Source organism: Antechinus flavipes, chromosome 2 (assembly GCF_016432865.1).
Source record: "Antechinus flavipes isolate AdamAnt ecotype Samford, QLD, Australia chromosome 2, AdamAnt_v2, whole genome shotgun sequence".
Classification (NCBI taxonomy): Eukaryota; Metazoa; Chordata; class Mammalia; order Dasyuromorphia; family Dasyuridae; genus Antechinus; species Antechinus flavipes.
Genome location: NC_067399.1, coordinates 4,587,457 through 4,602,636, shown reverse-complemented (window position 1 = coordinate 4,602,636; position 15,180 = coordinate 4,587,457). Strand labels below are relative to the sequence as shown.

The window sequence follows — 15,180 nt, the reverse complement described above, 5'->3', positions numbered from 1 at the left end:
CACACCCCAGGCCCAGGACAGGCCCCCATTTCTCTGCGGGCGACGGCGCCCTTGGGGTCACCTCTAAGCCGAGCTCTTTTGGTTGAGCTGGAGGAGTGAAAATGATGGTGAAAAAGGGAACCGGCAGAATGTGGGGTCCGGGGGCCGCTCCTTCCCCTGCGGCCCAGGCTGCGGGCGCGGGACAACGATCTGAGAGCCAGTTTGCCTTGGCTCCTTCTGGGCTGTGCAGCCCGCTCCCGGGAACCGCTGCGGTGGTGCCGGGGCCCCGGGGCCGTTCGGACCCAGCTCGGAAGCTTGGAGGCCGCGAGAGAAAACTTTCTGAAGGCCCGGCCCTGGCTCCTCTGCTTCCTGGGCCGGTTAAGCCATAGGCAGCGGGGATCCGGAATCCGGGGCCGAGTGGGAAAACTGAGGCAGATCCTCTTAGAGTAAGGCAGATGCCAGAGCTGGTCCAAGTGCAGAAACAGCTTCTGAACTCTCATCCTTCTGCCCCCTCCGGCACTCAGGATCTCGGATCTCTCCTCCCCCATCCCGGGCAAGGCCCACCTCTGTCTCCCCAGAGCGCCCCTTCGGGGTCCGGCCCGGCTCACACGTCCCATCCGCTCTCCCTCCTGCCCCGCCCGGCCTGGGGGTCTCATTCTTTCCGGGCCTTCCGGCCCAAATTCTCTGGGCAGTGATCCCACAAGCAGAGCAAGGGGGTGGCTCCCTCTAGATCGCAGCAGGAGGGGAGTCCCTTCCGACCTCGAACCCCTGCTTCTGAGAGTTCTCCCTTGGGCTTCCTTTTACCCTTCCCCCTTTTAAAAAGAAATTTCTTTTGTAAATTATACCCAGAGCTATAGGGGTCCCCTATGACCCCCACACACAAAAAAAGATCAAAAGGGATTTGGGGAACTCAAAGCACGGATATCCCTACAGGCTCGCCCTGATGATAGACCAGGTGTCTGGGCCTGAGAAACCTAAGAATGCTCCATTGGAGGCTGTTTAACAACAGGGGCCTCCAGGCTCCGGAGTTGGGAGGATTGGGGGGCTGAGGGTAAGGGGCGTCCAGCCCCAGCCCTTGAAGCTCTGCTCTCTGCAGAAAGCCAGACGCCCCATAGCAGCCTGGCCCAAGAGCCAGCAGCAGGGGATGCGGGCTTGGGCTGGGATCCGGGCCCTCAGTTCGTGCTCTCGGGCCTGCTTCGCGGCTCTGTCCGGGGAAAGCTGGCCCGGGCCTGCCGCCACCAGGGTGGAGGCCCTCGGCCCCCTGGCCTTGTGGGGCAGGGGGATCTTGGCAGCCGTGGGCCACTCTGGAGCGGCGGCTGCAGCCCCCGGAGCCCAGGCGCAGCTGTCTGGGGGCTCTGAGCCTGCAGAAGCTGAGGAGACATTGTCTGAGGGGCCCCCATTGTGCCCCATTTCTCCTCAGAAAGAGCAGAGAATCCTCCAGCCCAATCCCGCCGGTTCCGTTAAAAAAGAAACTGGAAGCTGGCTCTTTTCTTCTCTTGGGTGTTCCCCTCCAGCTCTGTTGAGGCGGAAGAAAACCCTTCCCATCCTGGAATCAATAGGGTCACAGTAAAGGTGTGTAATTTGGAAAGACCTCGAAGCCTCAGTTTTGCTCTCTGTAAAACGGGAGGGATGGACTACTTGTGTCTTGTTTGTGTTGGAGTTTTGAGTCTGAAGAACTGCGGCTCCAACTGGGTGGCCCCAGGGTCTCCCCACCCCACACACTCCCCAGCTAAACGAAAAGGACCCATCAAGGCACGAAGAACGTTAAGAACTGAAGAGCTCCTGGAAAGTGCCAACCACTAGTTTGTGGGGATTATGAGTATTATTGGGGACTAGATTCATTTAGAGAGTCTGCGGGAAGAGGGGGTTGGCCAGGAGAAAAGTCTCGGCAATCCTAATTTTCATTTGCAGCTTCGGGCTCCAGAGCTGCAGCCAGAGGCGGGCTTGTGGCCTTGAGCCTCTCTACTGTTCTAAAGGAGCTTGAAGCTGGATCTCCCCAGCTCCCCCTCCCCTCCAGCAGCCCCCCCCTCCGGGCCCACCAGTGCTCGGCACCCGCCACCCTCCTCCGGCACAGGTACTCCAGAGCAGGCGGCCCATGGGACCAAGGGAGGGACCCGGCTGGCTGGGGTAGAAAGCACCCCTCCCCCTGCCCAAGCTCAGAGAAGGGAAAGGCTCTATCCCAACCTCCAGTTCCAGGTCTCAGGCGCCCCCTGTTCTGCATATGGTGTGTGGTGGAGGGGGGGGGCGTGTGTGCTCCTGAGATGTGTGTGTGGTGGGGGGAGGGGAGAGAGAGAGCATTTTCCTGCTCTTGGGATCTCTGCCCCAAACTCCATCCAGGTTCTGCTTCGGACGGGACTCGCTCGGCCGTTGCCTTGAGCCCACGAGGGCTTTTCCTTGGAGGCTTCCTGGCCTCGCTCTGCCCCGGCCTCCCAGCTCACCTGGCTCCTCTCATTTCCCCAGGAAGCCTGACTCACTCACCCTTAAGACGGAGCCTTCCCTCAGGCGCCAAGCTCGCACGGCCAGGGCTGTGGCCATCTCTGACTGGCTGGGCCACGGGTTCTCCGCTGGGATGTGGGCGCCTTCCGAGTGGGGACCGATTTTCTTTTGCCTCTGTATCCCAAAAGACTTAGCACTGTTCTCGGCACACAGCAGGCATTTAATTAATGTGTATTGACTGACTGACTGACAGACAGAGGACTAGCTGGGACTGTCCTTGGAGTCAGGAGGCAGGCTTTCAATGCAGTCTCTGATACTTTCTGAGCTTTGTGGCGGGTTCCCCGTGTTCCTGAGCTTCAGCTTCCTTCTCGGAAACATGAGCGACTCTGTTGTTATGAGGCTCCGGGGAGAAGCCGCTCTGGCAACTCTTGGCAAACACTGGAGCCCTGTAGGATGCCAGCCAGGTGCCCGCAAGTCGACCCCGGTGTCCGCCGGCTGCCGTTCCTCGGAGCCCTGCGGCTTCCATAGGACGGTCCCGGGCCTGGGCCCCAAGCCGCCATTTCTGACATGACTCCTGCTAGCTCCGAGGCTGATGGGAGCTCCCCAAAGGCCTGTCTCTGAACTGGCTCCAGGCCAGGGAGACGGTAACTTCCTGCAGGAGGGTGGTAGGATGTTTTCGAGGTGAAGGGCTGGGGAGCATCTGGCACATCCTGGCTCTGCCCCCAAGCCCCAGCCTCGGGGTTCTGTGACGAGAGATTGGACAGGCTCCACGGGGCCACTGAAGTCACCTGGGGCTTCCGGGGCTGACGTTCCCCATTGTGTCCCAGTGTCCTCTCCCCATTCATCCCAGTTTCGGAAGCTTCCTGGTAGATCCGGAGCCCGCTGGCTCGGTCAGACCGAGGACTTCCTGACTATTGCCGGAGTCTCTGGGAGAAGAGATGCCCGGTGAAGGCCGGAAGCCAGCGGATGGAGGTCTTGCTTTGGTCAGACTGTGCTTTGCCACGCCATCCGAGAGGTAGGAAAGCTCAGCCGGGCTCTCACTCCTCAGAGGAGGAAAAGAGACGGTGCTGACCCAGTAACTGGAGAGGGCTCTACTGGTGCTAATTAAGATAAGAAAGGCAAATTGTGTTTACTGTGTGATGGTCACGCTAAACATTTTACAATTATACTTGATCCTCCCAGCCTTTCAGGGAGGCATTGTTATTCCCATTTACAGATGAGGAAATTGAGGCAAATCAAAGTTGTCACTTGCCACAACTACTTAATGGCTCAGGCTGGATTTTAACTCAGGTCCTCCAGGACCAGTTCTCATTGGTTCCAATGGTCCCCCTCAGCCAGCCACCCCGAGAAGTCCAGGTCCTCCCGCCTTTCAGGCCAGCTTTCTGTCTACTGTACCAAGTGAATTTCCACTTCACAGAACGTGCACGGAACTGTAGACAGCAAGCCCACCCGCCTCCTTTTACACCAGAAAAAACAGAGGCACAGAGGGGGCTCACCCAGGACCTCCGCTGCAGAGCTGCAAATCCCCTTCAGACCCCCAGCCTCCAAATCTGAAACTGTTTCCAGCCGCCAAACTCGCATCGCTCTCTCAAGTTGACATTTTCCTTTCCTGCCAATTCCTTGTGAGAGTATTATTCTTCTGTTTGACAGAAGGGAAACTGAGGCTAAATCAGAGGCTATGGCCTGGCCAAAGACGTGCATAGATGCACAGAACACAAAACGGGGCAAAGTGATGATGAAAAAAAATGAGCCCACACGGATATGGGGGGTTAGGACTCAAAACCTGAGAAATTTGGGGAGAGGAAACCAGTCCAGGTGAAGGGCTTGCAGAGAGGGGCTGGGAAGGACCGGGAGGGGATGTCACCTGCATTACGGAGCATGGGGCTGCAGGAACTGGGGCAGGACGGGGTCACGGGCTGGCACTGGGAGCCATGGCGTTCCGAGGGCAGAGAAGGAGCAAGGCTGTGGGAGGCAGGAGCCTTGACTGTCATCAAGGACCCTTGGCTTGGGCTTGCAGCTCTTTCTGGCCCCACACTGGTTAGTTCTGAGAAAGATGACCTGGGCGGGAGCCTGGGAGGGACAATCCTTAAGAAAACCTGCCACCTGCTGGCCACTGAGGGACATCCTTCTGCAACCTGCGCGCCCTGCTGAACTAGGGCCAAAGGGAGGGCGAATCCCTGCTGGCGGGGGCTGCGAGGCAAGGCCCTCCGACGCCAGTTGGTCCGATCCCCCTCATATTACGGGAGGGGGGGAGTCAAGGTCTGGAGAGCCGTGTGCACAGCAAAGGCACATATGGGATGACGCCCTCTCAACTCCCAACCTAGCCCGGGTTTGGTCATTCCCCATTCACTGAGGGGACCTTGGGCCCTTCTAAGCCAAGACTCCCTCCACAATCCGGGACATCTCTGGGCCCCGAAATGAGTTCTGCTCCCAACCCCCACCAGCCCCGAGTTAAACCCTTCTCCAGGAACGCCCAGATATTCCATTTCTTGGGTCCCGGCTCCAAACCAGAGCTCGCCTTCACTTAGACTTGTGGCTTTGGGGTTTTTGTTTTGTTTTGCTTTTTAATCATACAAGAATCTGGAAGAACTTGCATGGTTATTTATTTCTGGATGGGAGAGAAGGGCTGGAGCCCCAGAATGGGAGCTGAACGGGAGCTCAGAGGCTTGCTGTAGAGCACACCTGAAGGGGAGATCCCGGGCTCCACAGCCCAAGCTTGGGTCCTGGCTTTGCCCCTCATCACACAGGGAGCCTGCCAAAGGTTTGTTTTCCTTCCTGAGCTTTCACCGTCAACTCTAAAGAACAAAGCGACTGTACAAAACGCTCTCTAAGGGCAGCAGCTCAATTCTCCCAAGGTGATCCTCCAGACTGCTTTCTCTCCTGCTCAGAAAATTTTCAGTGGCTCCCTATTGCCTTCAGGAAAAAACATCAATGCTTCTGGTTGAGCCTTGGACCCTCCACTCTGGCTCCCGCTTACATTTTTAGCCTCATTCCCCATCGTGCTCGTTCTAGAGCTCTGTGATTTGGGGCAAGCCAAATGACTCCCTTGGGCAACAGTTTCCTCTTCAGTCAAATAAGGATTTGTCTTAATTGGCCCCTTTCAAGCTCAGAGTGTCTTTGAGCACTTACACCTCCCTGGCTTTGTTTCCTGCTCCAGAAAATGAGACAAGTTGGACTAGGCAGCCTTTGAGGTCTCTGGTCTTATGACCTACATGGCCTCTAGTTCTCCTTCCCCAAACCACCTTCTCTCTGTCCATTCCTATTTTCCCAGCCTTCCCCGAGTAAGCTCTAAGTCCCAGAGGCCAGTTGTTTCATTTTGCCCTCGCATATGCACTCTAGCTTCTTTCCCTAGGCTTCCTTCCCCCTCAGAGCCCTCCCCGCTTGGGGTCTTCCATGGGAAGCTAACTCCAATTCCCCTCAGGGATTCTGGGGTGACCCCGAGCTTCTGTATGTCCCTCATGGCCAATCGACTCTCGTAGCTTTTAGAAAAAGGATTTACTGAAAAGTTAAGGCACAAACATCTGTGGCAAATCAATCCCCACCCCCACCCCCACCCCTCTGCAACAAGCTCCCCGGGGGCAGTAGACTCCACCTGTGAGACATGTCCACGCGGAAGTTTGGTGGCAAAGAGTATCTTGGAAGTGTTGACACGAGCAGTCCTTTTCTGCCTCTCCAGGGTCCTCATGATTTTCCTTTGACTGTGGGCTGGGCTCCCAGGAGCTGTGTATTTCTAGAGTCCACACACTGAATGCTGCTATGTTATCTTGTCAAAATCTCCCAAGCTTCTACTGTGCTCTGGTCCTTTTCAAGTCCTTCATCTGCCATTGGTCAGTAACATGCCGGCAGCCATTGCTACCATCTCCAGCAGCTCCTGTCATGGCCGCTGGTCCTTCATGGTGCCTTTGATAGAACTCTGGATCTCCCAGACTCCACAGGTGGATGCTTAGATATGTATTCCTCAGTGCAATAAATTCACCTAAAATCAGGAAGGAATAAACACCAAGGAAAGACAGTTGTCATGTTCCCATGGACCTACGGCAGTCAATTGGAGAAATGCTAAGGGTGCTGAAAAGGATAAGGGACCTGGGCCCGGAATCAGCAAGACCTGAGAGCAAATCCAACCGTAGGCATTTACTGTGTGACCCTGGGTAAGTCACTCAAGCTCAGTTTCCTCATCTGTAAAATGGGAGTGATACTAATAGGACCTATCCCCAACAGGTATTGTGAGGATCCACTGAAAGGGCTTAGCACAGTGCCTGGCACACTGGCATGCAGTAAGTGCCATATTAATGTCAGTTGTTTTATAGAGATACATTTATAGATGGAGATGAAGAAAGAGCAACAAGAAGAAAACATGAGAAAAAAGATGAAAAAGGCAAAGGAGAAAGGAGGACAAGGAGGAGGAGAAAATAGAAAGAAGGGGAGGGGAAAAGAAAAAAGGAAGGGGGAAAGGGAGAGAGAGAGAGAGAGAGAGAGAGAGAGAGAGAGAGAGAGAGAGAGAGAGAGAGAGAGAGAGAGAGAGAGAGAGAGAGAGAGAGAGAGAGAGAGAGAGAGAATAGCCGTCCTCATGCAAAGCTAAGTTACTGAGAGATCATCAGGCCATCCTTGCCTATGGACACCAAATTCCCGAGTCATAGGTTCTTACAGCTCTTCAGCCAGTTATTGTGCATCACAACATGGTATTTTTGTTATCATTCAGTTCTTTCAGTCGAGAATGACTCTTTGTGACCCCACTAGAGGTTTTCCTGACAGAGATACTGAGTGGTTTTCCATTTCCTTATCCAATTCATTTTATAGATGAGGACACTGGGGCACACAGGGTGGAGTGACTTGCCCAGGGTCACACACCTAGTAAGTTCCAGAGACCAGATTTCAACTCAGGAAAATGAGTCTTTCTGACTCCAGCCTCAGTGATCTATCCACTGTACCACCCAGTCGCCCAACAGTTTTAACTCAGAGTTAATACGACTGTAAATCAGCTCCCCAAAGCTCGAAGTGGCCTGGTAGCGAGTATGAAATATCTGTTCATACTTCAAAGAATGGATCCTCACTGGCCAGTTTTCCCATCATCCCGACAAGGGCTCCAGCACCTTGTTCACAGCCAGAATGTTTGTTGAATTTCTGAGCTGAAGTGACAAGGGTTTTAGGGCAACATTTTGTCCCAGACAATTTATCATGTGAGTAAGACAAATAGTTTGGATTTCCCCATGCTGCTAGGGCCACTTACGGGTGTGAGGCTCCACACCCCGGGGGGCGGCGAGAGGGGATTTCTGTTGTTGTCTACCTCCACCTTCAGCACTCTCAGATTCCCACGGCCGAGCAAAGCCAGCACGAGCTCCCTGACCTCCCACGGCGGCCGGCCGTCCTTCATCTGCCTCTCATGGCCGCATGACAGGGCGATCCCCACCGTAAGGATATGGGTGCGTCAGCGGGTCATGGATAACGTCAGCTTGTCAGGACACAGCTCACGCAGACAGGATATTTCATCCAGTAAATCAAACCAGAGTCGGATAATAAATCATTAGAAATTCAATAACATTAGGGCCCATATGTCAGCATCCCCTTTTGCTTCTCAGAACTTTTTGAAGTTTCCAGGACTTCAGGCCCTGTAGCTTTAGGGCCTAGAAGGGACCTCACAGATCCTCCAGGCCAGGGGTTCTTCTGCTTTCTTAGTGCCCTGAACCCTTTTTGTAGTCAGGAAATCTCAAAGGACCCTTCTCATAAAATGTTATCCAAGTGTAAGTAAAGTAAGCGGTCCACAGAATTTTTTTTCTTTTTTTCTTCTTTTTTTCCTTTTCTTTTTGTTGTTGTTGTTGTTGTTGTTGTTGTTGAGGCAGTTTGGGTTAAGTGGCTTGCCCAGGGTCACATATCCAGGAAGTGTTAAGAGTCTGAGGGCAGATTTGAACTCAGGTCCTCCTGATTTCAGAGTTGATGCTGTATCCACTACACTAACTCGCTGCCCCAGTTCCCATAAAATTAACAAGGAAACCAGCTACTTTGAAATATGGTTATCAAAATATCTTTTAAATAACTCATGTTCATTTCATAGGCTGTGGCCTTAAGAACCCCAGCTCTAACCCACCCCATCCGACTTTTTTACAGATATGGGAACTGAGGCCCAGTGAGGGGCAGGGATTTGACCAAAGTCCCAAAGGCAGAAAATAAGAGCAGCTGATTGGCTTTTTAACTCCAGATTCAAGGTGCTGCTGCTGTCTCTTTTCTTTTCTTTTTTTTTAATTTTATTTTAATAAGTATAACTTTATTGACAAAGGCCATGCCTGGATAACTTTTTTTTTTTACAACATTATCCCTTGCACTCACTTCTGTTCTGACTTTTCCCCTCCCTCCCTTCTTCCTCTTTCCCTCCTCCCTCCCCCAGATGGCAAGCAGTCCTATACATGTTAGATATGTCACAATGTATGCTAGATACAATATATGTTTGCAGAACAGAACAGTTCTCTTGTTGCACAGGAAGAATTGGATTCAGAAGGTAAAAATAACCCAAAGAAAAACAAAAATGCAAATAGTTCACATTCGTTTCCCAGTGTTCTTTCTCTGGGTGTAGCTGCTTCTGTCCATCTTTGATCAATTAAGGCTCTCTTTATCGAAGAGATCCACTCCCGTCAGAATACATCCTCATACAGTATCGTTGTCGAAGTGTATAATGATCTCCTGGTTCTTCTCATTTCACTCAGCATCAGTTCATGTCAGTCTCCCCAAGCCTCTCTGTATTCATCCTGCTGGTCATTCCTTACAGAACAATAATATTCCATAACGTTCATATACCACAATTTACCCAGCCATTCTCCAATGGATGGGCATGCATTCATTTTCCAGCTTCTGGCCATTACAAACAGGGCGGCCACAAACATTTTGGCACAGACAGGTCCCTTTCCCTTCTTTAGTATCTCTTTGGGGTATAAGCCCAGTAGTTGCTGCTGTCTCTTTTCACCAAAAAAGGCCTCCCTTCTTTCCAGGCAGGAGGCAAGAGGAGACGAGGGTTCTTTGCTTGACCGAAAAGCAGACATTCTGCAGGGTCTCTTCCGTCCACTCCGTCAGGCTGGCTTGGCTCAGCCATGTGGGGAGCTCCAAGTCCGGCACCTGGTATCCCAGCCACGTTCTGACCTTCACTTCCCACACTTGTCAGCCCTAGGCACTGAACCTCTGCACCTAACCACAAGTTAGCGGATGGTTTTGCAGATTTCTGACAGATTCTAAACAGAACATAAAACTAGAGGAAGAAACCAGAATTCTAGATGGTCCAGAACTTATTTCCTCTCATTTGAGGACCACTGAGTCACCACCGATTCAGGACCTGCTATGTGTCAGCCAGGGTGCGAAGCGCTAAGAGTAGGGGGAAAGGCCAGAGAACACCCCCTGCCCTCAAAGAGTTTGAAGTTGAATGACGGAGACTACGCACAACCAACTTTATATGGAGAGGATAAAGCAGAAATAATCACGGGGAAGGAGGGTGCATTAAGAGCAGTGGCAAAGGCTTTTGGAAGAAGGGGGAGCTTTGGCTGGGAACTGGAGGAACTGAAGGGAATTGAAGCCAGAATGGGGAGGGGAGGAGGTAAAAAATTCCAGGAATGGGGGACTGAAAATGCCCAGGGGTGGGAGGGACGGAGGGTTCGCTCAAGAAACAACCCTCGGCCTTTGTCACCAGGAGCCTTCAGCAAGAAAGAAAAGGGCTTCAAGGTCTGTGGGCAAATTACTCAACTTGAAAAGTTGACAAGCCAAACCTAAAATGGAGGGAGGGTTGGTGCTTGACGCTTTGTTCACAGATTATCGTGTGGTCTCTGAAACCCAGAGGCAGCAAAATCTAGACCGGTTCTCTGCCACTGCTACTGATTCTGGCGGGGCAGTTAATTCCACGGAAGTACGGGTTCTTCACCAGAGAGCACCTCGTCTTCCATAGATAGAACTGACGCTTGCGGGATCAGATTTGGAAGGCTGGGGATGAGCTCACTTACCTTGGAAGAACGCCTTCCAGGGATGAACAGAGAGCTGAGGTTGCCGCGTACATTGCCAGAGCTAGCTCGGTGTTGGGGAGGGTGCGGAGGAAAGTGTGGGAGAGAAGAGCTTAGTAGGCTCTTTATCCAGCTGAAGGTCTATAGAGCTCATCGTCACATTCCTGGGAAATCTGGACAGTCTACCAGGGCCGGGCCAGGAAACCGAGTTGCTTCCATTTGGATTGTCTTAGAAAGATTCTGAAGGTCCCCTGGAAAGATGAGATCCCAGGCAGTGAGCTCCTTTCCCAAACTAAACCTCCAAGCATTCCAGCTCTGCTGCAGAGCCCGACTCCAATGGACCGGCCACGTCGGACAAACGCCTAATTATGTGTTTGCCTATAAAAATATTGTACAGAGGACTCTGGGCGAGTGCTCCCATGGAGCGGGGAAGAAGTGGTACAAGGACACGCTCAAGGTCTCTCTAAGAACTCTGGAAGTGGTTAGTGACCTGGGAGACTGGCTAGCATCAGAGCTAAGCAGAATCACGGCAATTCAAAAGAAATGCACAAGTTTAGAGACAAGTCCACTCCATCGGACTACTTGTAGCTGACCTGCAACAGAACCTTCAGAGCGCACGCGGGTGCCGTCAGCCACTCGGGCTGTAGCTCAACCCCAACGTCACTGTCAAGTACAGCAGCTGAGCAATGACTGGGGGTGAGAATGGGGAAGGAGGTGAGCCGTCTGGAAAGGTGTGAGGGGCAGCTTATGAACGGCTTTGAAAGCCAAACAGAAAACTGGATGTCTAATTCAGGAAGCAATAGCGGATGACTAAAGGTTTATTAAAGAGGGGGTGACGTGATCAGTCTTACACCTGAGTCAGAGCAATTTTCTTGCCATCTGCGTGGAAGATGGACTGGAGCGGAGAGAGACTTGAGGCGGGCTGACCACCAGCAGCCATTGCAATAGTCCCAGGGGAAAGTAATGAGGGTCTATGGGGCTGAGAAGGGGGTGTATGCAAGAGATGAGGGTGACCGTTCGATCTTGGATCCCAAAGAAAGGCCCAAAATAGAAAGTGCTGCTAGAGCTGATCTTTGGAATTCCCTGAGGCAGGAAATCCATAACATCAGAAAAAACTGGAAATATGGGAGGAGGGGTCTTGGACAAGGCACCCTGGCTTGCACGGCTCTGCAATCTCCCAGCAAAGCCCTTTCCTCCTCATATGTAGAGAGAGGGAGAAGGTTCAACAAGGTCATCTATGATGTCCTCTGCCAGCTTTTCTTTTTCCATTTGTAAAATGAGAATTAAAACAATCCTGTTTCACAGGATCTTGGGGGACCCCAAGGGAGTAATAAGGATGACAAGCATTTTATAAGCATTTCAAGGCCCAGAAGGTTTAAGTAGCTGAAGCAGGGTTTGAACTCAGGACTTCCTGACTTTCTGTGTCCCATAAAAAGAGGAGTTGTATAGATAAAGCACAGAGTAAAACTTAAAGCATTATAAGACACAAGTGGAAGTTGTTATTATTTATCAGTATTAGTATTTCTGATCAGAATAAAAGAAAGCCACACTGTCCATCCCTTTGCCTGGGACCCAGAGCTTCTGGTAAGCCCACTAGGTTTTGATTCTTTGCATCCAAACAACGAATCCTTGCCAGCTCATAGTGCGCTTGCTAGCTGCTAAAAATCACAGAACTTGTTCAGTGGGACTGCCTTTTCCCTCCACCCCTCCCCACTGTTTGAGCAGATGATATCTGAGACTTCCAGAGAGGCTTCTTTAGTTCTATTGGTTCCATTTCATTCTTTTTGTATAGTGAGTGAAGGAAGACAGCAGGCAGAAAACAAAAGGGCAACAAATGAATAAATGAATGGAGAATGAAAAAGAAAGAAGAGAGAAAAGGAAAGGGAAGGGAAGAGAAAGGGGAAGGCTGAAGAGGGAGGAATGGGAAGATTGGGAAAAAATGAAATGAATGAGTAAGGTAAAGAATGGATGAACACATGAATGAATGAATGAATGAATGAATGAATGAATGAGTCCTAGGCACAAATTGTGGAAATGTCTTGGGATCAGAAGCCTTAAGGCTGCCTCTGAAATCACCCAGAGAGACAACCAATTTGCCTGGGCCACTGCCCATTCATTCATTCCTGGCTCAGTGCTGTGATACCTTAGATTTATTTCCATGACATATAAGAAAAAAAAACTTTTGAGAAGAAAATACAAGAACTGTACCTTGCAGGGCTGTGGTGTGGATCAAAGAAGTGCAAAAGATCCTTAGCACAGAGTCTGGAAGACTGTAGGCGCCCAATAAATGCTGCTCTCCTTCACCCACCCTGGTTTGTTGGGGCAGCTCTGGTCGGGGCAGGATCCCCTCTCTCTGTTGCAAGTGACCAAAACTCAGATCATACATTTGAAGGTTGGGCCACGCGACCAGACCACAAAGTGGACGAGATCTGCTTTCTAGGGAAGAAAGAATAGAAAGACTAACTGGGAGAGTAAATGATTAATACTAATAGTTAGCCCTTAACATATACAACTTCAGACAACAACCCTCTAAAGTATGAACTAGCTGTCCCATTGTATATCTGAGGAAACTGAGGCAAATTGAGCTGTGACTTGCCTAGGCTGGGAAGAATATGCTAAATTTAAGCATAGGACTCCTGATTCCGACCCCCGTCTATCCAGTGCACTACCCAGCTTCCTTTGTGGCAACTAATGGGACAACTGGGAATGACGCTTGCCCGACTGGGGAGCATCCCTCAGCCTTCCCTCAGATCCTCTTTATGCCTCAGCTACTGACTGGCGTGGGGATGGGGCGTCACTGAATCTCACCGCCTGATGGGATCCAGTAAATGCCTCCCGACTCCTGTTGTCCTTCCAACCCTTCTCAGAGGGAACTAGGAAGTGCCTCCTAGGAAGACTGTATTCCAGATCCCCAGAGGCTGCCAGGCCCCCTTTAGCTTTCTCTCCCAGGAGACACTGGGACACATCATGCAAATGAACCCCACACCACAAAGGAACAAAGAACTTTTAGCCAATACTGTCATTTGTTTTTTAATCAAAGGAGTGAGATGTTTCAGGAGAAGATTGTGGGGTTTGGAGTCAGGAAGACATGGATTCAAATCCCACCTCAGGTAGTTATGAACTGTACAATCTTGGGCAAGTTACAATTTTACTTCGAGGTCACACTAATCATGAGTGTCACTTAAGGAGACAAGGGAATAGTGCCTACTATGCGCCAGGCATGTAAGAACTTTACAAATATGAGTGCATTCGCTGACTCCTCCCGAGCAGCCTCTGTTATCCTTGATGCCCTATCTCATCTGCTGCTATAATTCCATGACCACTTCTGTGCAGGTGACTCTCAGATCTCTCTGTCCAGCAGTAATCTGTCTCTGACCTCCAAGCTTGCGTCTCCTCTGCCCATTGCACGTGTAAACTGGCCGTCATATCGACATCTGAAGCCAGGGTTTTCTCTTACCTGAAGACCCTCCCTTCTTCCTAACTTCTCCATTACTGTTGAAGATGCCACAGTCTCCCCATCTCCCAGCGTCCTCCTTAACGCTCATCCTCTCTGTCCCATAGCCAAGAAGGGGTCGAGAGCTCTCGGCTTTTGCACATATATAGGATACACACCCTTGTCTCTTCTGAGGCTCCCAGCTCCCAGTGTGGTCCCTCCTCACCTTATACTTGGACTGTGACTCGGGCTGCTGGGCCGTCAGCCTGCATTAAACCTCTCACTCTGCTGCCAAAATAATCTCCCTAAATTGCAGGTGTGACATGTTGTCGCTTTATTCAAAAAACTAGTGGCTTCCTATTATGGCCAGAATAAAGAAAAGTCCTTTTTTGGCTTTAAAAGTCTCATAGCCAAGCCCTGTCCCCTTTTTTCCAGTCTTTTTATACCCTCCTTCCCACCCAGATCCAGACTCAAAGATCCTCCACCTCTTGACTCAGTATTTTCTCTAACAGTCCCCTATACCTGGAACACTAAGCTCTCCTTGTCTCTGCTCCTGGCTTCCCTCACCTCCCTGGGAAAGAGAACTCTTTTTAGCTCTCCTTTGATATTTTTGTCTTTTCTCCGTCATTTCCACTTTATCCCATTTAAGTCTTGTTTGTACATGTATGTCCCTAGTTAGACTGTAAGCTCCTTGAGGGCAGGGACCATCCTTCCTTCTTTTATATCCCCAGGTTTGGGTTCAGTGTCTAAATAAATGTTTATTGAGCCAGCGTAATCTCTCTCTGCCTCAGTTTCCTGTACCATCAAGGTAGAGATTTGGGCTCAGGAGCCCGGAGGGTTCTTTCTGCTCACCACCGTGGGTCTGTGTGGGAAGCTTGAAAAAGAACGGCTCTTCAGAAAGAGTCGACTCTCCTGTAGATTTGGGGGGATATGTAAATGAGCACATGGTTTCTACCGGGGAGCATTGATCGCTGCTCAGTTTAGCCGCTTTATGAAAACATTAAATGTCATTACTTATTTCTTCATGTCGAAAATGTAAACTTCAACTTTTCCCCCCCTTTTTGGTCAACGAGGATCACTTTTACTGCAATCTTCGGGCCAGATGTTCCCGGGAGTAAGTGGTACCAGCTGCGGGCTTGATGGGGAGGCTCCGACAGCCTCAGACACTCTCCCGGGCTCGAAGGCCTTTTCTGCAGCCACAGTGACATGACAGAGGAAATCGTACCTGCCTTTCCCGAGCCGCTCAGGAAATGAGGGCGAAGGCTTCGGCAGGGGCCTTCGGAGGAGGGAAGGCCGCCAAACCGCGCACATAAGGCTCCCTCTCCTTTCAATTAGCCGGGAGATCGGGGAGGGCCCTGGACT

At 51.1% G+C, this 15,180-nt stretch overlaps 1 long non-coding RNA gene across 1 annotated transcript; it reads right to left on the bottom strand.

The window, feature by feature from the left end:
• Positions 1–5,996: 5,996 nt before the first annotated feature.
• On the bottom strand, positions 5,997–12,806 carry LOC127552320 (uncharacterized). The gene is made up of 3 exons (XR_007951328.1): positions 12,594–12,806; positions 10,389–10,636; positions 5,997–6,391 (listed from the first exon to the last, which is right to left on the bottom strand). It is a non-coding gene; the product is annotated as an uncharacterized LOC127552320 (long non-coding RNA).
• Positions 12,807–15,180: the final 2,374 nt, after the last annotated feature.